The 24,317-nt window shown below is 30.7% G+C and overlaps 1 protein-coding gene and 1 long non-coding RNA gene across 4 annotated transcripts in view; one reads left to right on the top strand and one right to left on the bottom strand.

Moving 5' to 3' along the window:
- LOC117689995 (serine/threonine-protein phosphatase 6 regulatory ankyrin repeat subunit B-like) overlaps positions 1-24,317 on the top strand; it is a 568,848-nt gene that overhangs the window by 18,978 nt on the left and 525,553 nt on the right. The gene's annotated exons all lie outside the window — the stretch shown is intronic.
- LOC105346356 (uncharacterized) lies at positions 15,433-20,541 on the bottom strand. The gene is made up of 5 exons (XR_010708506.1): positions 20,420-20,541; positions 19,893-19,941; positions 15,837-15,939; positions 15,665-15,723; positions 15,433-15,445 (listed from the first exon to the last, which is right to left on the bottom strand). It is a non-coding gene; the product is annotated as an uncharacterized lncRNA (long non-coding RNA).

Below are 24,317 nucleotides of genomic sequence, written 5' to 3'. Positions count from 1 at the left end.
ATATTGCAAATGATATATTTAAATCGCATCGGCGCAGGTGATTAATGACATTAAATCATACATATTTTTAAGAAAAATCCTTTGTTAAGTCATATACTTTGAAGTTCTTGCTTGGGAAAGAAAAAGATATTTCGTTAATGGAAGACATTGTTGAAACATTCAAAAAAATCATCAAAATAATGCACATTTTTACTAATCAAAAGCGAATTACAAAAACATTGGGGTAAATCCGTGGGTTTCCCGAGCACGATTCACATTGGTACTTATATTCTCTACCAATTTTACGTAAAATATTCTAAAATTGTGTTGATCTTTCACCTGCGCCAAGCTGGTTTTACATGCATTAAAATTTCTTTATTCAGTTGTTTACATATAGCAGGGAGAGTCTCCAAACCACTAGTCTATAAATACAGTGGTCTTTAACTTAAAACGAAGCTTTAAAACGGCCGATTATATGATACTGGTTTTTTATATGAATGAATTATGTATGTCTAGCATTAATGGCAGCATCTTTGTAAAGGAAACATGCGGTTTGATATAATTTACTTTTAACGTGCAGATACATTCCCTGAGAACTATCGACAGGAATGCAGATCGTGACGTCGAAGTTAATTATGACGTCATATCGTATGAAGTACACACAAGTGACTTTCTATACATCGCTGTAAAATCAACATGCTCGCGTTGCAACTTTGCAAGACAACTTGTCATATAATTACTTGGGTATTCTACCTTGTTTTGTCAGATGGTTTACAAACTTGATCAAACAACTTGACACTTGACCACTTGCAATTGTTACAGCACATTATTGTACGTCTATACTACCGATTCTAATGCAAATCAAATGCTACAGAATACCTCACTGTGATACTATATTTCTGCTATACTGGTATATTAAAAACATGTATTCGCTCTGAGGATTATTAGACCAAGAAAGCGTCTCAATATAAACCCTTGGAATTACTTCACACTGTATTTCCTTCATGGAGATACTGTTTCACGAGAGTTTGATAAAAAAAACTCCTCTATCCATAATTCATAATTTAAACACACGTCAGTGTTTTATAATAAGCTAATTCATTATGAATATATTATCAACAAGTCAAGCTAACAATGAATAAGAAACTACAACTGCTTTAGTTTATAAGATTAAAATGCTTGTATTACTATTTTTGATAATTTCACCTCTGAAGGTGGAATAGTACAACAAAATCTTAATTTATGGGTCGTTGGTGTACCATTTCTGAAGCAGGATTGCGTAGTTCAAAGAAGGGTAAAATATACATGTCCTTAATTTTCATTCGATATTTTGTATGTCTATAACACGTTTTACTTCTTTTTTTAAATTATTCATAAAAATAAAAAGAATTATTTTGTTCATATTTTTCAAACCTATGGATAAAATATTTTAAAGAGACGTGTTTTTTAGGTAGGAAATAAAAGACAATTGTATTTTACAAGAAAAAAAAAAGAAATTGAATAAATTTTACGAATTATAGAAATATTGTTAATTTTCAACATTGACCGATCCCGATTAAAAATAAACTGACGCTGATATAAATTGCAAAATAAATAAAAATCTACCAATGGTTTTTTTTTTCATTTGCAACCAAGAAATCAATCTATTTGATAATTCATTTAATTTATAGACCGTATTTCAACTCAACATCTTAGTTTTTGGGTTAAATTGCTATATATTTAAATGCCCTCAAGTCTGGATCAGTTTAATTTCGACCAGGTGTGGTTCAATTTTGAAAATTTGCAAATCTCTAAAATTTTGCCATTTTTATTCAATTTCCGTTTTTAAAATGATTGCCTTACTCTCTTCAAGACACTTCTCTGTAAAAAAAAAAATTATCCATAGGTTTGAAAATGTGAAAAAAGTTTTTTTGGTTATTAATCAGGTTTTTTTTTATTAAAAAAAATAATAAAACGTCTTATAGACTTTACTAGATATGTTTTATTAAGTATTTATATCATGCTTTTATTCACATCTTAACTCTACAAAAATTTGCTTAAAAATGTAGGACATAGTATATCATTCTAGAACAACACCATCTTGCCTCGGAAATGATACTCTAATGATCCGTTGTTTTGAATTTTGGTGAAGTAGTCTACCTTTATTAAATCATTATTAATGATGACAACTTTTTATGTATAGAAAAAAGGGAGTCATTAACAGTCTATATATATATCTATATATATATATATATATATATATATATATATATATATATATATATATATATATATATATATATATATATATATATATATATATATATATATATATAAATCTGATTTAGGCATTGAGGAGACCATACCCTAAAATGTAGTTTAGGGAGACAATATACAAAATTTTTATATGTGCATATTTTTTATTGCAAAAAGTCATTTAGAGGTCTTCAAGATTCAAATAACTTTACATGTGTTTTAATTTTTCAATATATCTTGTCCTTAAAAAAATACAGCAAAACTGGTCTCCATAATATTTTGTTACTCTCTCATAAGGCTTAAGGAGACCGTGCATATATTTTCATATATATTTTTTATGGCTTAAGTAGACCATTCTTTTTTCCCATAATTTTCATGATTTGCAAGTGCTCTATCATTTTTTATCGCCACGCAACATAGAATTAAGATATAATGCAAGGTCACTGTGTACATGTGCATGTATATGTAAGCTTTGTTAATATCTCACATAGCTGATGGTGTGGACTTTTAATATTCATAGATGGTCATTTAGAGGTCTGTGGAATGGCAATAATCTCACATCTGTTTTTATTTGTCATTACTATTAGCCCTTAAAAATATACTATATTGTCCCTCTAATATTTTGCTACTGTCTCATGCGGCTATGGGATACCGATAATACATTTTTATTAATATTACTTAATTAGGGTTTAGGTAGACCATTCTTTTTTTTACCATAACATTCGTGATTTGCAAGCCCTTTAATTTTCACTGTCCGGTTTTTTTTCGCATGTCACGAAATTGCGAAAATGGGGAAAATTTGTAGCATTTTAAATTTGCGTCCCTACTGAAGATTATCTTCTCAATTCAATCCATTCTACATGTATCCTAATGTGTTTTAGAATTTCACATTAATAAATGAAAAAAAAAAACATTTCAAGTTCATGAACAAACTTTACTAATCATCAAAACTAATTTCAAATAGATTTCATTTATAACTTATGGACCAGGGTGTAAACATTAGTTCAATTTTGAAAGTTTAAACAATTAATCATTTCAAATTTATTATTAGAGCAATCATTTGCATTCAAAATTCAGTGTACATAACATGTCCATTATTTTGGTGAACTTGCAGTTCAATTACAACAGTTTCATTTTTTTCTGTGCAACAAAATCATGTATGTAAGGATCTGTAAATTTATGAAATCAAAATATTCATAATCTATTTTCAACCTTCATATTTCAAATTTCATACATTTCAAGAAAATAAAATTTTTAAAATTGATTTACTTAATATTCTTCATAATTCATATATAACAATAAAAAAAGGTGATCAAAGATCATGTATTGAATGAACCATTCATTAATAAATGTTAATGAATAACATTGATAATAAGTACACATGTAAGAAATTGACAAAGTTTAAAAGTTACTCTGGGAGCAAAAATGACTGATCAAATGCATGGCATAAAAAATATTAAAGGACGAACAGGATTATGCAGCTAAAAAAAATTTCAAAATTTTCAAACATAAAGACATTAGGATGTCGTCAGCAATACATATCACGTTTAGGGGCCACTTTCTTGCCTTATAAGAAACAAAGGTAATCACAGATTACAAAGCACCGAGACGAGGCATCACATTTATTAAGCATCACCTTTATGAGACCACCTTTATCATATTACCTGAAAATCATAGTTAATGATCTTGGATATCTATGGATACTGTTTCGAAACAATATATTACTATATCATATGTTAAAAAAATGGATAATAATCATATGTTTATTTCATATATTAATATAAGATACACACATATAATAATAAAAATAAAATACTGTAATAAATAATGATGCAATATGATATTGTAACATATGATATGACATAGTGTCATGTTAAATACATTATTGCATTTGATCACATAATACAATATCATAATATATGATACAATGTCATATCACATAATACATCACAATTTTGTAACACATTATATTATATTGTATACTTAAGTATGATATTGTATGATATTATATCATATTTGATACATAATATGATATTGTATCATAAGATACAATAGAACTTGATTCAACATTGTATCAAATCATATGATACAATATCATGTGATACAGTAATATATTATATAATACAATATCACTTTATACATTATCGTATCATATGTTACAATATTATATATTCCAATATCAAATTATACTATTTCATGTGATAAAATAATATATTATATAAACCAATATCATTTTCTACAATATCATATCATGTGATAAGATATTATATATTACAATACAATATTGTATCATATTATACCATATTAAATATGGCAATATAATATGAAACAATAGCATGTGATAAAATAGTATATAATACATTATCATTTTATACAACATTGCATCATAATAAAAAATACTTTACATTACAATATAATGATACAATATCATATCATAATGCACAAAAATATTGATACAATATCCTACTAACTTTTTATAATATAATATATGATATAACATTGTATCATATAAAACAATAGTGTATCAAATCTGACAATACTATATCATATGAATCATGTTATATCATTTAACAACAAACACATCTATCAATCAGGTAAGAGTGAGGTAGGATATTCTTTTTAAACATCCTTGATAATAGAGATCAGGATCTGAAACTGAAGCTACCTCTATGATTCATTTATATTATAGTTAAATTAACTATGCAAGCTATTGTCTATAAATCATGTGACCTGTTCCAAAATAACTAAACCTCATCCAGCATCCAAAACCTATGACTCAGATTCGGCATTCAAGCCTGCCAGATGCATCAGTATCATAAGACGCATCATCAATTCAAGTTTGGTTAAGTTAGGACCAGTAATTACTAAGATATATTTTTTAGCATCCTTGATTATGAAGATCAGGCTCTGCATCTGAAGCTACCTTTGCAATTCATTTATATTATAGTTAAATCAACTATGCAAGTTTGAAATAGTACTAAATAAATTTAATATATGACCTGTTCCAAAAAACATAACCTCATCCAGCATCCGAAACCTATGGCTAAGATTCAGCATACAAGCCTTTCAGGTGCATCAGTATCTTAAGATGCATCATCCATGCAAGTTTCGATCAGTAGTAATTTAGAAATTGCTATCAAAGGCCACCTGCACCAAAAACTTTAACCTGTTCCAAAAACCTTAACCTCCAGCATCTAAAATTCATTGCCCAGATTCAGCATCCAAGTTTTTCAAGTTCATAAAAAGGTCCAGATGCATCATCCATGCAAGTTTGGTGAAGATAGGACAAGAAATAACTAAGATACAGGACCTGCAACAAAAACTTTTACCAGGTCCGGACGCCGACGCCAGCAGTATAGCATAAGTTCCCCCGAACTTCGTCTCAGTGAGCTAAAAATAAATTATCATACATGCCCTACGTCTTGTTGTTACATTACAGTTACATTACATGTAAAATGATGAGATTCATGTTTGCTTTTTCATTGATTTCATTTCATTTAATTTTTTAAATGTCCTAAGTCTTGTTGTTTTTCTCTCGTTGAAGATTTTAGATCTAATCTTCAAAAATTTGGTCCTCTCATCAAGCCGTTCGAAACTCCTGGATTTCTCTTTTACCTTGAAAAGATTTTAAAAATAATATGAACAATCAGAATTATTATATTGTTACATATTCATGTAAAAAGGATAATACCTATGTATAGATTCAAGGCATACCATACTCTGTATGGTTTTTGCTTCCACTACTTCTTGCTGAATATTTTGATTTTCATAAATACATTCATGCTCGAACTACATTCATCCACTTATATGTCAAGATTATCTGTTTTGAAATGCCCCCTCTACCGCTTTAGGCTTCAATACACAACCCAATATAGAAAGCCTATAGGGATTTTGCATTGCATCGGCCATGAAATAGCCTGGATGACATAATTGAAAAATTGTATGAGGTATTTCAAGTGGGTTCCGAATGGTGAAAAGATGTAAACATTTCACATTATAAATCTCCATGAGAAATTTGTTTCTATTCCTGTAACGGTCACCTGAGTAGCATATAACCCATACACAAACTTGTCGAGGAGTCTCATATATGCATTTAATTAATTAGGTTTTATTCTGGAGTAGAAAAATTATAAATTACTAATGACGGCCACCTGCTGCCTGAAATCTTTCAAAAAGAACTGTGAAACCTACAATTTTGGCAAAAAACTTAAAAGATCGGGTCTACAAAATCATGAATTCAGTTTCCTTTCAGGTGTGTGGGAGTAAAAAGGATAATTTTTTAACATTATATGCAATAACACCTATACATCCATTTTGGCCCTGCCCTAGAGTTAAAACCCATACTCCAGGGGACATGAAAATTAAAATTTCAGTAGAGGACTTCCTGGTAAACATAATTATAGGTCAGTTTTTTATACAGATGTGTGAGAATAGAGAAGAAAATGTTATAACATTATATGCATTAACACTATATTGCCTCCCCCCCCCCCTCATGTCCTGAACCCCTGACCCAGGGGCCATGAATTTTACAATTTAGGTAGAGGAGTTAGTGGACATCGTAACCATGTATTCAGTTTTTTGCCCACATGTGTGGGAGTAGAGAAGAAGATTTTTTAAGATTTAAAACATTTTACTATATGGCCATATTGGCCCCACCCTAGAGCCTGAACCCCTGACTCGGGGGTCATAAATTTCACAATTTTGGTAGAGGGCTTCATGGACTTTATAACCAGATATATATATATATTTATATGGGAGTAGAAAAGAAGATTTTCTAAGATTTAATACATTTTTACTATATGGCCATATTGGCCCCACCCTAGAGCCTGAACCCCTGACCCAGGGGTCATGAATTTCACAATATGGACATCATAATCATGCATTTAGTTTTAACAAATATATATGGGGTAGAGAAGAAGATTTTCTAAGATTAAATACATATATACTATATGGCCATACTGGCCCCATTCTAGAGCCTGAACCCCTGACCCAGGGGCCATGAATTTCACAATTTATGTAGAGGGCTTCATGGATATTATAACTATGCAACCAGTTTTTTCCTAACATGTGCGGGAATAGAGAAGAATATTTTTTAAAATTTGGCTCTTTTTTTGCAAATTTGGCCCCACATGTGGCGCCCCGGGGGTAGTATCCATGAATTTTACAATTTAGATTCCTCTCACCATAGAGATGCCTCACATCAAAAATGGTTATAATCAGCCCTGTAGTTTTTACGAAGAAGTTAAAAGTGTAAAATTGTTAAGGCACGATGCACGATAACGGACGAAAACGGATAGTAATAAACTCAGGTGACCTAAAAATTGCTAATTCATCAAATTGTGGATAGATAGACCAAGCAACAAAGATATATCACCTGAGCTGCTTTTTGTCTTCGTGGCTGCAACTGGGCTTGCAAGAACTTTAGTTCCATTATCATCTTCGATCTCAAAGAAGCACTCTGTAATAACAATATCATGAATATCTTACTTTGCAAATACTAAGGACAGGCATGCATAAAACGTAATGAAAAGAGAAAATATTATGGATGGGTTTTAATTATTAGGCGATGCAAATCAATGTACCATTGTCATCTTAAATAAAGAAAGAAAATTATTGAGAAAAGTTTTTATCATTTCAATAATATGACTTCTATTACCCCCCCCCCCCCCCCACCACTACCACACACAGATTCACACAAATGAAAAAAAAGACTGATCACCTTGTGGTGTAATATCCGATGCATTTGCATTTCCACTCTCGCAGGGTTTGGACATCAAATCTTCTTCAGTCACATGTGATTCAGGTGCTGTACTTGGACCTTTAGGATTGTACACATGTAACTCCGACACTCACCCTTTTAGATAAAATTTCAAAAATGTATACAAATACAAAAATTATTTAATGAAGAAAAAAAAAAAGAAATACATACACAGTGATTTACCACACTAAAGCACTGCCCATATGCAAATGTGGGGGTATTTTACCCAGTTTTAAGCTTAAGTGTAAATTTTCCCTTACATGTAAATAATCCCTTTTACAGTATTGAAAGTGGTACTCAGCAAATGTAATTAAACACTTTACATTTTCATTACTATCTGAACATTTCTTGAAAGTCAAATGGAATTGTGCACTACAGCCTCTGTCACAAGTCACAAGGAAATAACTCCATCTATACATTGTCATTCAAAAGCCAGCAGCCTAACACCTAGCTGCAATAATGTAGCCCTCTCCTGTTTTTTTTTTTTGTTTTTTTTTTTGGGGGGGGGAGGGGGGGGAGTAAACATCAGTTATAAAAAATCGGAGAGGGCTACATTGTTGCAGCTACATATGTATGACTAACCTATTATCAAACAAGGAAGACATTCACATAATAGATTGAAACAAACCTATCAAGTTGACTTCTTTCATCACAGGAACTGAGAGAGGGAAAACAATGGTATGGAACTGCAAAAGATCAAAGAATCGTTATTGCATAAATAAAGTTTAAAACAAGAAATCTTTTAAAAAAACAGTTGCCCCTTTTGTGGCTTTATCAATCTTAAAATGATTACTTTCTTTCAAAAGTCAAAATTAATTATTCTTACTAGACTTTGACCCGTGTGTGCACGGGTTAACATTGCATATGATATCGGACATTTACTACATCGACGCACCGTATTGTTTACAATTACATAACCAAGCTTTAAGCCTACAATAATGCTATTAATTTCACTACACTCTGCTTAGTTATAATAATCTGACAGGAATGCCTCCCATATACCCGTAATGTAGCAGAAAATTGCAGAATCGCTCCGAATCGATTTTTGAGAAAAATAATGAAGTTGTATTGAAAATAACAGTCAAATTTTCATAACAAACCATTCTGAGGCTGTAAACACTTTTCATCTAAATATTTAATTCATATTATTGAAGGATTCAACACTTTTTTGCTCGCTTCAAAGTTACACACCATGTTGATATTCGGATCTCTTGGGATTTTACTCTAACACAGTGTATTTATATTTAGGAATATTATTACATATAGGAGAATTTATTACATCCATTACATTCCACTCATATCATGGAAATCAAATGCATTATCACAGCATTAGGGAGACCAGACAAACATGTTAATTGTTATACATAATAATGTTGCAACTTTGATTCTAATTCATTTACTTTGTTCAAAATGCTCACTGTTTTCTCTGAGGTTCAAGATGTCCTGTTTTTCCATTGCGTTGCGGCTAGCTCTCAATAAATCTGTGGTGGACTCTGTATAAAAGTACTAATTTATTGTATTGTAAATACAAGCTTCAACATTTACTTTTTAAATCATTGCAAATTTTATTCCTTATGACTAGTTAAAATAAATATTACAAATATATTACCGGTACATCCATTACATTCCACTCATATCATGGAAATCAAATATATTATCCCAGCATTAAGGAGACCAAGCCCCAGGATCACATAATAACATTGCAACATTTAGTTTAATTCATTTACCTTGTTCAAAATACTCAGTGTTTTCTCTGTGGGTCAAGATGTCCCATTTTCCCATTGTGTTGCAGCTAGATCTCAATGAATTTGGGGTGGACTCTGTAAAAAGTACCAATATATTGTATTGCAATTTCAAGTCTCTAAGTTTACTTCTTTATATCATTGCTAAGTTTATTCCTAATGATTAATAAAAATAAATATAACAAATATATTACATCCATTACATTCCACTAATATCATGGAAATCTAATGCATTATCACAGCATTAGGGAGACCAGACAAACAATTTTGTTATACTTTCATGTTAAATGTTAAATACTGAAATCTGATTGGTTTAGACGCAGTTGGTAATCCATTCTATTACACTCAGCGTTAGCAACACACTTGGCAATTGGTAACACAACGAACTGTTACATGCGCTTAAATTATGAGCGTATGGTTTGTCGTAGAATTTACTTCATTTCTAAATAAAAGCAGTAAAATTTTTTTTAGAAATAAGACATTCAGTAAAATAAAATGAATAGTGCCTGTTGGGAGGGTATCTATTGAAATTGACACCCCTCGAAAACCATTGTCAACCTCCGCTCACTGCTTTACCTTAGGGTCAAGCTGTCCTGTTTTTCCATTGTGTTGCAGCTAGATCTCAATGAAACTGGGGTGGGCTCTGTAAAAAAGTACCAATATATTGTATCATAAATACATGCTTCTAAGTTTACTTCTTTATCTCTTTGCAAAACTTATTACTAATGACTTATACATGTACATATAAGTATAACAAATATATTACATCCATTACATTCCACTCATATCATGGAAATCAAATGCATTATCACAGCATTAGGGAGACCAAGCCCCAAGATCACGAGCAATCTTAGACTTGAGTAGTAAATTGTACACTGTCAGTGGCGTAGCTACCATGTATGCTTATATGCCTGATCATGCACATCATTTGGGGGGAAAATCAGTGAAAAAATAAATAAAAAAAAAAAAAATAAATAAAAAAAAGAATTCAAGTATTAAGGTTCATACTTAGTTATTCCATCAACCTGTTTCCGTCACTCGGTCCTACTTTATCCGAAATCAATGCTAAACAAAGACGTATTAAGCACCAAATAAAGCCACGCAATATGGTCTTAAAGTACCATATTAAAGAAACAGTACATAATGCATGTACCTAAAAAGGCAAATATTTATTTTGCAGTTGAACTTAGTTTTACACATTTTAAATTTCCCCGATAGAATATCACAGCTTTATTGAGATATTCATTACCATAAACTATGTGAAAATAAACTTAAGAATAAAAGCTTTGAGTGGGTCAAAGGCAAATGTCAAAAAAAAATTCTTCTTTTAACTTTTAATAAGTTTTGTGATTTTATTTTATGCCTAAACTATAACCAAAACAATTTTAACTGCCTAAAAATAGGCTTAAATAGTAAGCATTCCTTTCAATTTCTGCTTTAATTTTTGGTGTTAAAAATCGTCAGAATCCATGAGCTTCCGGGGGCTCTCGCCCCCTGGGCTTTGTCCTGGACCCACTGGGGGCCTCATGGTGGCCCCCACACCCCCTGCCATTTTAAGCATGCACTTCGTTTCAGGTCTAGCTACCCCACTGACTGTATTAATGTTTCTTGTTTAAAAACATAATAACATTGCAACATTGAATTTAATTCATTTACCTGCTTCAATATGCTCACTGTTTTCTCTGAGGGTCAAGATGCCCTGTTTTTCCATTGTGTTGCGGCTAGCTCTCAATGAATTTGGGGTGGACTCTGTAAAAATACCAATATATTGTATTGTAAATACAAGCTTCTACGTTTACTTTTTTAAATCATTGCAAATTTTATTCCTAATGATTAAACAAAATAAATATAACTGTTACAAATATATTACATCCCGTACATTCCACTCATATCATGTAAATCTAATGCATTATCACAGCATTAGGGAGACCAGATCAACATGTAGATTGTTATACACAACTACATTTCAAAGTATATCTAGTTAATATAAATGGATTTACTTTAGTCTTATTTAAAATGACTGGGCTCTCAGCCTCTTGTTCTTTCAGGTATTTTTTGCAAAGAGAAAATGGACTGCAGATGCAAAATTATTCTTTAATAATAACATTACCCAAAACCTTCTTATTTTCATCTGATTCAGAATCAGAACTTGGCGAGTAGTTTGATACACTAAATGGGTCAGAATCCACATCAGAGGGAACTGAAAGAAATTAAAACAATATAGAAAATTTTCTTTCATAAACATTCATCAATTATTAGTTTACCACATTTGGTAATTGATGTTTCTTTTTTATAAATCTGACAACAGACCACTGACTAAATCAAACTTTTCAGCCATGGTACAAAAACAAGACTGTACCAATATTCAGTGAAAAATGAATTCCAATTCAGATTGATGCTTAAATTAACTAACCTACCAAATCTGAAAAGCTTTTAAAAGGAAGTGAAAATAGCACTTATATATTTTAGATTATACATAGCATAAAATTTAGTGCCCCATATTATTGAATTTAATATAATTTGTTACCGATTCGATTATTGACCGATCATCAGTTGGCAAGAGACAACCAATTCTGCTGATTAATTGATCACGATTTTTAACCTATTTAACAACACTAACAGAAGTTTTAGGCTTGTTTTTCAATAAAAACATATAAATTATCTATTCTGATACTTTTTAAATTTTTGAGAAAAACCTATTTTTTAGATTAGTTTAAAACAAATCAATGTACGAAAAAATGCAAAAACAAAACCAAAGCCAGATAACAAGATATCCAAAGCCTGATTGTAAATCACTAAACTCTCTCTTAATAATTATTTTTTGTGTATAATTAATCCAACCATGTTCCTACCTTGCTGCGCCACCGCAAGCTTTTCCCATCACAACCATAGTAATATACATGAAGTATCTCTTCCCCAACCACAATGTCTCTCTTAGCAAACAATCATAGGTATTCCCTTCCATTAAACACTCTGAGTTTATGGTGGAGTTTGCATCGTCCTTGCCATCATTTACAAACTGGCAGATACATGTATGGTTGTTCACTCCTGACAGCATTAATACTACAGTGTACATAAAAAGAAATCAAACCTTAAATTATATAAGAAGCATATAATTACTGGTATTTTTGCTTGACTTAATTATAATTGTTTATAGTTATTTCTAGAAACATTACTGCCATACATAAATGTTAAAATATTACATTTAGCTGCAGGTCTGTATCTCCTGGTCTGAAAAAAAAAATTTGGATAAACGTTGCTTCAATTTTTTTTTTTCACATCAGGAGCTACATACCTCCAGCTTCATGTAAATATGTATAAATCGTATTACCAAAGTTCTTTTCCATTATATTTATAGATAAATATTTTGTTTTCTGTGCTTGTCTTCAATCTCTCCTCCCCATCCTGTCCTTTTAATGTTTCTCCTGCAGGAGAAAATCTCCACTGACATGACTGGTTGTGCTAATAACTCCAAAACCTACATTAAAACCACAAGCACCTGTGTGAAAGCATTATTTATATGCAAAGAAAACTTTTGGATTCATAAACATCTACATTAAGCCCCATTCACAATTGGCGTACGAGCACTTTACAATAACTCTTTGCGATCGGAATGTTCTAGATTCGCACGAGCTCTCTCATATATTGCATGAGGTCTCGCATTTGTTGCATGCATTTTAGTGCTTGCATCAAGTCTCCTTAAAAATTGTGGACATGCACACTATTCAGACGCGACTGAATGCGATCCAAATCATCGCAGTGCAATGCACGAACAATATATAGTACGAACATTTTACAACATTTTGTATACTCGCAAGAGTGCAGGTGCATGATTTTTAAAGGTCATAAGATGAATCGCTGCTGTAGAGAGAGAGAGAGAGAGAGAGAGAGAGAGAGAGAGAGAGAGAGAGAGAGAGAGAGAGAGAGAGAGAGAGAGAGAGTTGAATGTGATAATAGTCTACCATATATCATATGTGCATGTTCTAGTGAGAACATACATTAAATTGGTAAACAACAAAATATTTACAACCATCGACCATTTCTAATGCTATCATGTATGAAACATGTCATGTTATTCTAATAAATCAACAATTACAGGGGGAAGGGCGCCCCGGGTGCGCATAAACATTAAAATAAATACAAGTATCAAAAAGTAGTTTTAAAAGTGTTGCTACATTGGTCATGCTTCTGGATTGAATGTTCTTGAGAGCACATTGTGCACAACGCTGTGTAATCAAGACATACATGTTTTGCCTGGTCAACAGATCACACTCAGCCCAATGGGAATCTGCAGACACATTGTTTACATTATTATTAATCATCAAAAGCCAAAAATTTTACAAACCTGATAATATCCGAAAAGCCAAACGAGAGTGAAACTATGATGTCACATTTGTAAATGTGGGTCACAATTGTAAATGTGGGGTGAGCATCCCGGTTGTAAACATGGAGGCCTGACTATCTTACCTATAATCTATAATAAGTCAATTCGTACATAGAATAGTCAAGTGAAAAAGAGTAACTGATCTTAATTTGCTTTTAATTCATTTAGGTAACAAGGGGTACATGTACATATATCTACATTACGTACATAATTAATTTAAAACAATATTACTGGTACATATAACTGTAATATAGAAAATTCTTCATGTCTATCTATTTACATAAAGCGACATTCTTCGGTTAACTTTTCTGTCCATTTTCAATAAACTAGCTATATAATTACAGGGATTTTTCAGCCTTTTTTTAATTTTGAAAATGCCATTTTTTTTGGAATTGGGAAAATTGTATCGACAATTTCATGCAGTTGGGAGAAATCATATGTTGCATACATCATGATTTCTGAATTTATTATCATAATGGAAAATCAAAGAGCTAGACTTTAATTGAATAGAATCTAATTAACTTCACAATATAGATATATGTATAATATTCCTATATTTAGTTATTAGAATAAGTCTTTTTCCCTGAAATAAACACCTTCAACACTGGTCATAAAAGTATTACATTATTAAGAATTTATCAACATATCCCCTTTTAAATTGAGAATGTATTTTTCTGTTTGAAATATTTCATAACATTTACCTTTTACTTTTATATCAGTCTAGTGTGTGTAAAAAAAAAAAAAACATGTACCATTTACAGTACTGTATTGTATACCACAAACTAACGATGTTTTAGAAAAACAGAGGAAAATCGGATTAAAAGTTGGCGATGTTTACAGCGTGTTTTGAAACTTTTATGACTGCAGTTTTGCTAAATGGGTTTAATCATTTGTTAATACTGAACATTTATGGACATTCTGGTTATTTTACGAAGTATTTTTTGATAAGAAATAAACATAAGAACTATTTACCAGTTGGGGAAAAATACTGCTATAATTTGGACAGCTGCTGAAGTGAACTTATTTCCAATTGGGAATGGGGACGACTTTTGCTCCGGAGAAGGTACTGATAAATCCTTGAATTACATATTACATCAAACGTACAGTGGAAATGAATATCATGCTTTTATTGTTAACTTCGTTTCGAATTTCCTCGAAGATTAATCAACATTTGGTGTAAAATAGTCAAGTTGCACACATTATCGCCCTATTTTATTTGAATATATAAAAAAAAACTTCATAAAAACATTACCTTGTTCAATTGTAGTAGGATTATCAAAAGTACTTACCATAAAATGGCTTTGATTCCTAAAAGGCAGCACGCTGGCGTTAAAATAGCTATTCCACCTAAAATTAGAAAATGAAAACTCAGATTTAAAAATAATACCAATAGGTCTTGACCTTCAAAACATGGCTATATATAAAACACATTTCATTGGTTCCTTGGTTATGAATAATTAACTTGCTATAATCACTAATAGCAGAGTAAAGACTATTGTACCAAAGGGCAATAACTCTAACTTTCTCCCAACCAAGAAAATGAATAAAATGAAAGATAACTCTTACCGTCTGTACTTATAGTCTTTTTCAAAATGTTGAATAACAGTGATCCAGGTTGGTTGTATCTGAAATAAAATAAATAAGAGATAAATAAACATATTACCTTTATATAAAAGAGAAAACAAATACTGTAAATAAATTTATGTACCAAAAAGCAGTGAATGCCAAAAAAATATACCTTTTATAAAAAGATTTCCTTCTTGTATGTCAATATTAATCTCTCTCTCTGTTAGTTCAAACTCATTGCCTTCCTTCTTCTCTTTATCATCCCAGTACACAACCTGAAATATAATTTATAGAATTATAATCCTGTCCTTATCAGGAGAATATTTTATAGTTCAAGTACACAGCCTAAAATATCATTTCTTTTTCCAAAAATTTTTCTATTCTTATTACTTGCACATAATATTTGCAATTAATTAAGGCATGTGGCTAATTCGTTCATAATTACATATGTGAAGTACTGTACATTTATATAAAAATGAATTTAACTGAACATTTAGGCAATACACCTTACACCAAAAACATTAATATGAACAAATAACATTTAAAAACATGCACAATTAAGACATAAACATACAACCAATGATGATGAGTAGTGAATGCATCATGATGAAGAATTAAACGTTTACTGATGTATTTTCAAATAGATGTATAAAATTTTACATGTGTAATAATATATCAAAATATTAATTATTACAGAGAGTGGGAGGTGATTTTCTTTTGTTTTTTGCACACCACCACCCCTCTTTTTGAAAATCATGAACATTTTCCTCAAATTTGGGAGATATGATTAAAAAATAAGCTAAAAAGTTAAAAAGTAAGCCTGTTAGAGTCTGTTATTGTGGACAAAGTTTAAATTAAATTTGTCAGGAGAAACAGACTGAGAAGAGATTCATTACATATATGGCAAACAATTCACAATATTTGTAAAAAAAAAAATTAAAAATCTTGATGCTTTCTTCTAATAGGGAATATCTGATAATTTTTAGAATGGGAAACTGCTTAATATGGATTTTATTTACACCTTAAAAATCATTCTTTTAGTCGTAGGTAGTAACCATATAGAAATGCATATTATATACAGTATTTTTATAAAAATATTCTCTAATTATTTACTTCAGTGGACCCTTTACAGTGTTGTTTTATTATAAAGTTACCATTTAAAAGGCCCTTTGGGCCCCTTGTATATTTATTTAAAGGATGTTTTACAAAATTCATAATGTTATTAAGTGCCATGCATATAAGTTTAATGCATTGATTATATATGTGAAACAGTGTAAACTCCTCATTGTTAGGATGAAATACTTGACGTATTTGAATATCTGATATTCAATTACTTTGAAAACACCATCTTCGAATCCTCTTATCTCTCCTTCATACTCTTTATTTTCTCCATTCTCCAGTGTCCATGTGTGTATGATGGCTTTGCCCACTAAATCACTTGCTTTGTATTTCGGTGTATTTCTCCTTAACATTATTAGTTTTGTAAGATTTTGTTGTAATTTGCTTATGTCATATATTTTGCCTTTTGATGAGAATTGTAAAAGTTCTTTATAATTTTTGTCGATCTCAAACACTTTTTTGTATATGTTTATTTGTTTTTTTAGGCTTTCCATTTTCCCCTTTTTGGTTCTCAATTTTTCCACCTCCTCCTTGATCTTTTCTTCACTCTCCCACAATCCTACTGTTCTCATGTCCTCTATTGCCTTGTCTATTTGATTAACTTTTCTCTCCTTCTTTCTCTTTGCTTCATTCTCTTTTTGTTCTAAAATCTTCGTTTGTTTAATAAAAAGTTCCTCTTGTCTCTCTCTGTCCTGTTTCATAAAAACTCTATTCTGTGATCTTGCACTATCTATAATTTCCTGCTGCTCTTTCGGATCTTTATCTTTAAGCCAATTTTCTGTTCTGTTGTTGGAATATAAAATGCAGCTTTCTATGCTGTTGACAGTTGAGGTAGAAGCTGCTTTAAGTTTAAAATCCAATTGACCCATAAGTCTTTCTAAACATATATTATTAGTTGTACATGAGTTACATTCAGGTAAATCACCTTGATGAACATTAAAATACTTCCCTCCTTTTAAAAATTCATGAAACAATTTTGAAACTTTGCTTTTTAAAACAGAACATAAACGTTTTATAAAAACACAAGTAAGATCGTTGTTAAGCGAAGTTTTAAGTAAAAAATCAAAGACACCATCATAAAAACAAGGACCATAAAAAAGTGAAACTTCGTTATTCAATGCTAAAATAGGGTTTTCTACCAATAAATCTAAAACATATAAAAGTCTCTGGAACACACTGCCCATAAGTAAAATGTTTCCAACTTCTGTAGCTTTAACAAAATATGGTTCAGTAATAATTTTACAAATAATACCCAGAGCTCTCAGTAGAGTTAAAAATGTTTTGTTTTGCAAGCATAAAACAATAAAATTCTGAATAAAATTGTAAGAACTTTTCAAAGAATAAAAATACTGCAATATATGTTTATGCATAAAAAAAGTACCAGCAGCATTATAAAAAAAAACATTAAAACGGTTACCTCTAATATTTACAATTGGAATATTTTCCACACCATGGTTTTTCATGTAAACCTGTAAAATATTTGGGTCACCTGTCCCATCTTTGTAAAATAATTTTGACACAGATTTTAAAAGAAACAAAATAAAAGGCTCTCTTAAAGAATGGGTATAGCCAGGAAATTTAAAACACAACTCTTGCTCAATATTAAAAATCTCTTCAATGCATACATCAGAAAACTGTAAAAGGGGGTGAACAGAACATTTAAAAGAATGTACAGCATGATCAATGTCTCTAGCTAAAATATCATTAACTTTCTGCTCTGTCGCACACCTGTCAGTCATAAAACATGAAACGTTATTTAAAATATTCTCACTCTCACCCTCTTTCTGCGATATATCACATAAAATTTCTCTTGTTACATCGACATAAGTCTCACCCTTTCCATCACACACCTCTCTCACACCTGCAGACAAAACTTTCTCACCAGTATTAAATTGAACTCCATAAAAATGTTTTCCCTTTTTTGTAGTAGCGTCTCTATGCATTGTTATGTTACAATTATTTTGTATTTCTTCATTAATTTGATTTCTGGACACAACACCCATTTCACTTGTAAAAATTGCTGCTGTACTTTTGGAGGGAAGATTTTCAACATTGATATCAAATAAATCTAAAACACATTGAATTATTGGTCCAATATGAACCAAACCTATGTTTCTGCTTCTAAAATTGTAGTATAAGTTTCGTAATTTAAAATTATATGGCTTTCCTTTCCCACTCTCCCTAAAATCAACATTTTTTTTTACATGTACAAAATCATCATCAACATTTTCATTTTCTTTCTGAGACAGCAAATAATCAATTTCAGTTTTTAACTGAGCAATCACATTTTTTATGCTATTACACTGTACACTTTTGTCATTTTTTTGAACATTTTCTTTTTTCTTCATTTTTTTTATGACATTTTCTAATTTTTTTATTTTTTCTGTTTGTTTTTTTATTTTTCTGTTTGTATTTTTTACATTAAAAGACCTTATTCTGTCTTTGAGACCTGCATTTTCCCTCCTCAAATGAGTAATCACAATGCTCTGCTCAGATATTATCTCCTGCAGCCTTGTATTACATGTATCTTCCTTGAAATTCTCTTCTCTCTCCATGGATGAATTCGACTGTTTTTCTTCACATCCACTTCCATCACTTGAGGTTTTTTTCATATTGGGTAACTCAAATATATTGTTCACATACTTGTTCAACTTCTCTTTGTTTGTGTATTTCTTAAGTTTTTCTATTTCTTTCTGAATTCGCTTCACTTTATATAATAAACTTACTCGGTTCACCTTCGAATATTCAATTTTTAATCTGTCGCACACTTCATGATGTAGACATTTCATGAAGTTAGCACGGTCTTTGTGCTTCAAATATATTTCACTAACATTTAAGTACGTAAGTACCATGATTATGTGCAAAACGGTGAGTGTTATCTGAATTTTTACCATAAATGCTGTGCAAAATGAAATACCAAACAAAAAATGAAGACAGACACACAAACATAAAGTAAACAAAATGTACAAGACAAAGAAATATACTAAAAAGAAAAAAATAAAGAAAACAAACCAAATAAAATAATATGAAAATGAAGAAAATGATGAAATGAAAATATCAGGCATAAATTGGTTATGCATATGTAATATATATATATATATGTATTTACCTTCTATGAAAAAATTCAAGCACTGTGTCACTCTTTACTCTCTGAAGTCCTAAAATGATACAAATAAATTAATAATTTTTTTTAATGAGAATATCGTTGTCAATCTGCCTTCTTAATGACATTATGTTTGAAAGAATATCTGAAGTTTAAAAAGAAATGGACTATATCAAGGGCAGGTAATTAGATTGAGACCAAATTACTGTGTTGACCAATCTACTTAGTTTTAAAAAAATCGTGCAAAAACGTGCAACGTTACAGAAAAGAATTTCAATTTCAATAACCATCAATAGCATTTGAAAAATCATTTAGCATGTTTAAATGGATGCTACTTCTTATCTAAGTCAAGAAATCACAAAATATACAAATGTATTGACCTTTCCTGCGGATATACTTATATTGGTTTTATTTTATTTAAAGAAAATTAACAGGTTTTAAAGGGTTCTTGGCAAAGCACATAGTAAACCCAAACACCAACACAGCTTACACACCACTGTCATCAACATAAGAGTCCATCAAGTGAAACTTACCTCGATCTATCTATATGATCCAATCTCCGTACACTATAGCATGCAAATATGGCTACCAGGTGCCTTCCGGTTGTTACTATTTTAAGATTAAGATGGCGTTAACTGGAATAGCTAGTTAAAAGGTCTATTGTTTTAACCCGAGACGTTCCGAGAGTACTCGGAACAAATGGCAGAGGGCACTTGCCAAATTTTCAAACATGGTCAAGAAATTAACGACTTTTTTTCTAGTTAGGCTTTATACATAAAAAGTGAAAAAGTATTTTGAAAACAAGTTCATTTAGAATAATTAAAGGCTAAACAAATTATATATGTTAGATTTTTTGCAATATTGCAAGTTTTCGTTGGTCTCCTAAATGCAGAAAAATAGTCATTGCTAATTATACGATGGAGGCAGATTGAATTCCTTTCTACGAAAAAATATAGACAAAAGGCAACTATTGGATGTCAAATAATAGACACATTGATGCATTTTAGGCAAAGACACACCGTTCATTCATTTAAAGATAAGCCAATTACATTTTAGACAAGGTCAAAATAATACGGAGACCAAAATATGTCTCCCTAATCTACTGGTCTCCCTAATAAAGATAAAATAATACAATCGGTCTACCAAATGCAGAAGTCAGGTATATATATATATATATATATATATATATATATATATATATATATATATATATATATATATATATATATATGAAACTGTAAATGGATTTAATGGAATATAAAAATAAACCAAAACGTAACTTATATATATATATATATATATATATATATATATATATATATATATATATATATATATATATATATATATATATATATATATATATATATATATATATATATAATATATGAGATTTATTGAGAATCTAAATTACGTTTTGCTTTATTTTTATTTTCAGGTATTTGTTTATATCTAATAAAAAGCGTTTCACTGGTTCAATCATACAACTGCAGTCGTTTTGAGCAAGGATGTCCTGATCACTCTTTCTTCAGCAGTGAATTTTTCAAACGTAAGTACAACTACTTTTTAAAAAATGAGATTCTGTAATTAATATTACATGTTTAGGCCTAACTACTGAATATATAATTGGATCCAAGTAATTCCATTATCTACTGAGACAACAACAGCATTATAGTGTAGTAACAAATGTTTTGACATTCATTGAGCTATATACATGCACATATAACTTTATTGAAGAACTTAATTTTGACAGACCCGGCTTGCATTTCAATTGGAAATAGATGCTTTCTTGCTGAACAATCTTGTAAAAGGTAATTTTTACAGTTGGTAAAATCGGCCTGAAAATTCGTTCACAACATCAAAAACATGTAGTATTTTTTTTTCACACTTGAGGAACCCGTTTTAACATAATATATTGTGTGGAAATACTTTTGTTATGTCTTTAGTGCAATCCATTCGTGTTTTGTACAAATTGTAAATCAAACAATCTTTTTAAGTGTTGCTTGGAAACATTTCCATTACACAGTATAACGCCACCTCATATTCAAAGTACCACACAGCAATTTGAGAGTGTCAACAAATGGAATGGAAGTACAACAACACACCCTCAGCAATCGTCAGAACATCCTCAATTAGACAATGTACCGATCAACGACAATGACGACGCTTTACTTGTTCCAATACTTTTAGGAATAGTCATTCCTCTCTGTTTTCTCTCTTTGCTGTGCGGCTACTACATAAAAAGAAGTAAGAATACTCAAGTCTTCACTTGAAAAAATATTATCTTAGGCATGTATTATCTCCGATAATAATTACAGTCATTGATATCTTAATGTTTTTGCCGGGGTTGGTTTTAAAATGCTATTTTTAATGAAAATATAAAGACATAGTGAAAAGGTTTCATTCTTGACCTTACTTTTAAAATAAGAACTTTTAAAATAAAGTTTACACTGAAAATGTTAAAGAAATGTTCAAATACTTTCTCAGTTGTTCAAGTGGTCAAAATGTTACCTGAACATTTTAGTGATTTTGTATTCATGAACTGTTGTCTAGTAAAGAAAACAAGAGGCCCAATGAGCCACACCGCTCACCTGATCAACACTGGGTTTTTATGGGCGTTCAAAGGATATTGTGCCATGTGGCTCCTCAGTAGAATAACCAAAAACTAGAACTTTTTTTGTCTTCAACAAAAAGTAAGGGCTTTTCGACAGCCCCATTATCCTTTTTTAATTAAATGTTCAAAAAAATTATTCTCTAATTTATTTCCAAGTGTTCTAAACGCCTTTGTATCCCCAGTTGCTTAGATAGGAACTTATGAGTATTGCAATGTGAAAAGAAAGATAACTCCAGAACTTTACAGGTAGCTACACTTCTCATTTCAAGAGGAATATTTTCAAAAAATCATATTGAAGTAAGTATTCCTTCCTCGGACACAAAACTTGGTATGCCTATAGTATTTATGGACTACATTCTTACATCCAAGCGAAATAACTCTTACTAAAAAAAAAATTGAAATTTCAAAAAGTGATGATCTTTGGGCTTTCCAAACCCCTATAAGGAGTCAAAAAGTGGCCCCATGGACCATATTTTTAAGATAGAACTCTTTATTCTGAACAATAAACTGAAAATATTTTAAAAATAGGATGAAAAATAAAAAGATTCAGCTAAAGGGCTGTTTTCAGTTTTGACCCTTCTAGATCCCTTTTTTTTCAAAATTTTAATCCCAAAACCTTTTCCGGTCTGTGTATTTGGTCCTTCATTATAAAAATTAAATATGAAAGTATTTACTTAAAAACTGTTTGAGAAAACGTGGCACGCATGAATTCAGTTTAACATTTAAACACCCATAGACGATTTTTAATCAACTTATAAAACCGGAAGTTTTCAATGGTTTCAAACGAATCTTTAAATATATGATAAGTATGACAGTTTTAAAATTTCCCATTTCTCATTTAACAATTTTGGTGGTTATTTCAATTTTTGCTTTTTTCATCCCCCCTTTTTTAATAGTTTGAAGTATAATATCTTAAACACAGCAAGAGATTGAAAAAAAGTTGTCGCTTACAATTTTGTAAATCAAACTATGAAGTATCTAAATCCAAAATTTCATAGTTAATAATGAAAAAATAAAATAGATACAAAGGTCCTTTTAATTTTTTGTTTTTGCATGTGTAAACCGAAAGTATATAGACCGGAAGTCCAAAAAGGGACATACGGGAGAGCTAAACAATTTCTAAAAGAATCCAACTTTAAATTTTGATTATTTTGTTCCGTTTCAAAAAATCGCTGACGAAACTTTGTCGAGAAGAATAATAATAACTAGAACTTTTTTTGTCTTCAACAAAAAGTAAGGGCTTTTCGACAGCCCCATTATCCCTTTTTAATTAAATGTTTAAAAAAAATTATTCTCTAATTTATTTCCAAAAGTTCTAAACGCCTTGGTATCCCCAGTTGCTTAGATAGGAACTTACGAGTAGTGCAATGTGAAAAGAAAGATAACTCCAGAATTTTACAGGTAGCTAAACTTCACATTTCCAAAGGAATATTTTCAAAAAATCATATCGAAGGAAGTATTCCTTCCTCGGACACAACACTTGGTATGCCTATAGTATTTATTCTAAACATTCTTACAGCAAAGCGAGATAACTCTTACTAAAAAACATTTTGAAATTTAAACAAGTGATGATGTTTGGGCCTTCCTAACCCCTATAAGGACTCAAAAAGTGGCCCCTTGGACCATAATTTTAATATTATACTCTTCATTTTGAACAATAAACTGAAAAGATTTTTAAAATCGGAAAAGAAATAAAAAAGTTACAGCTAAAGGGCTGTTTTGTACGTTGGCCCTTGCAGATCCCTAATTTTTTTGAATTGTGTATCCAAAAACTTTTCCGGTCTGCGCATTGTGCGTATCATTATAAATCTGAAATA

This window comes from Magallana gigas, chromosome 8 (assembly GCF_963853765.1).
Source record: "Magallana gigas chromosome 8, xbMagGiga1.1, whole genome shotgun sequence".
Lineage (NCBI taxonomy): Eukaryota > Metazoa > Mollusca > Bivalvia > Ostreida > Ostreidae > Magallana > Magallana gigas.
This window is presented reverse-complemented; position numbering and strand designations above follow the sequence as displayed.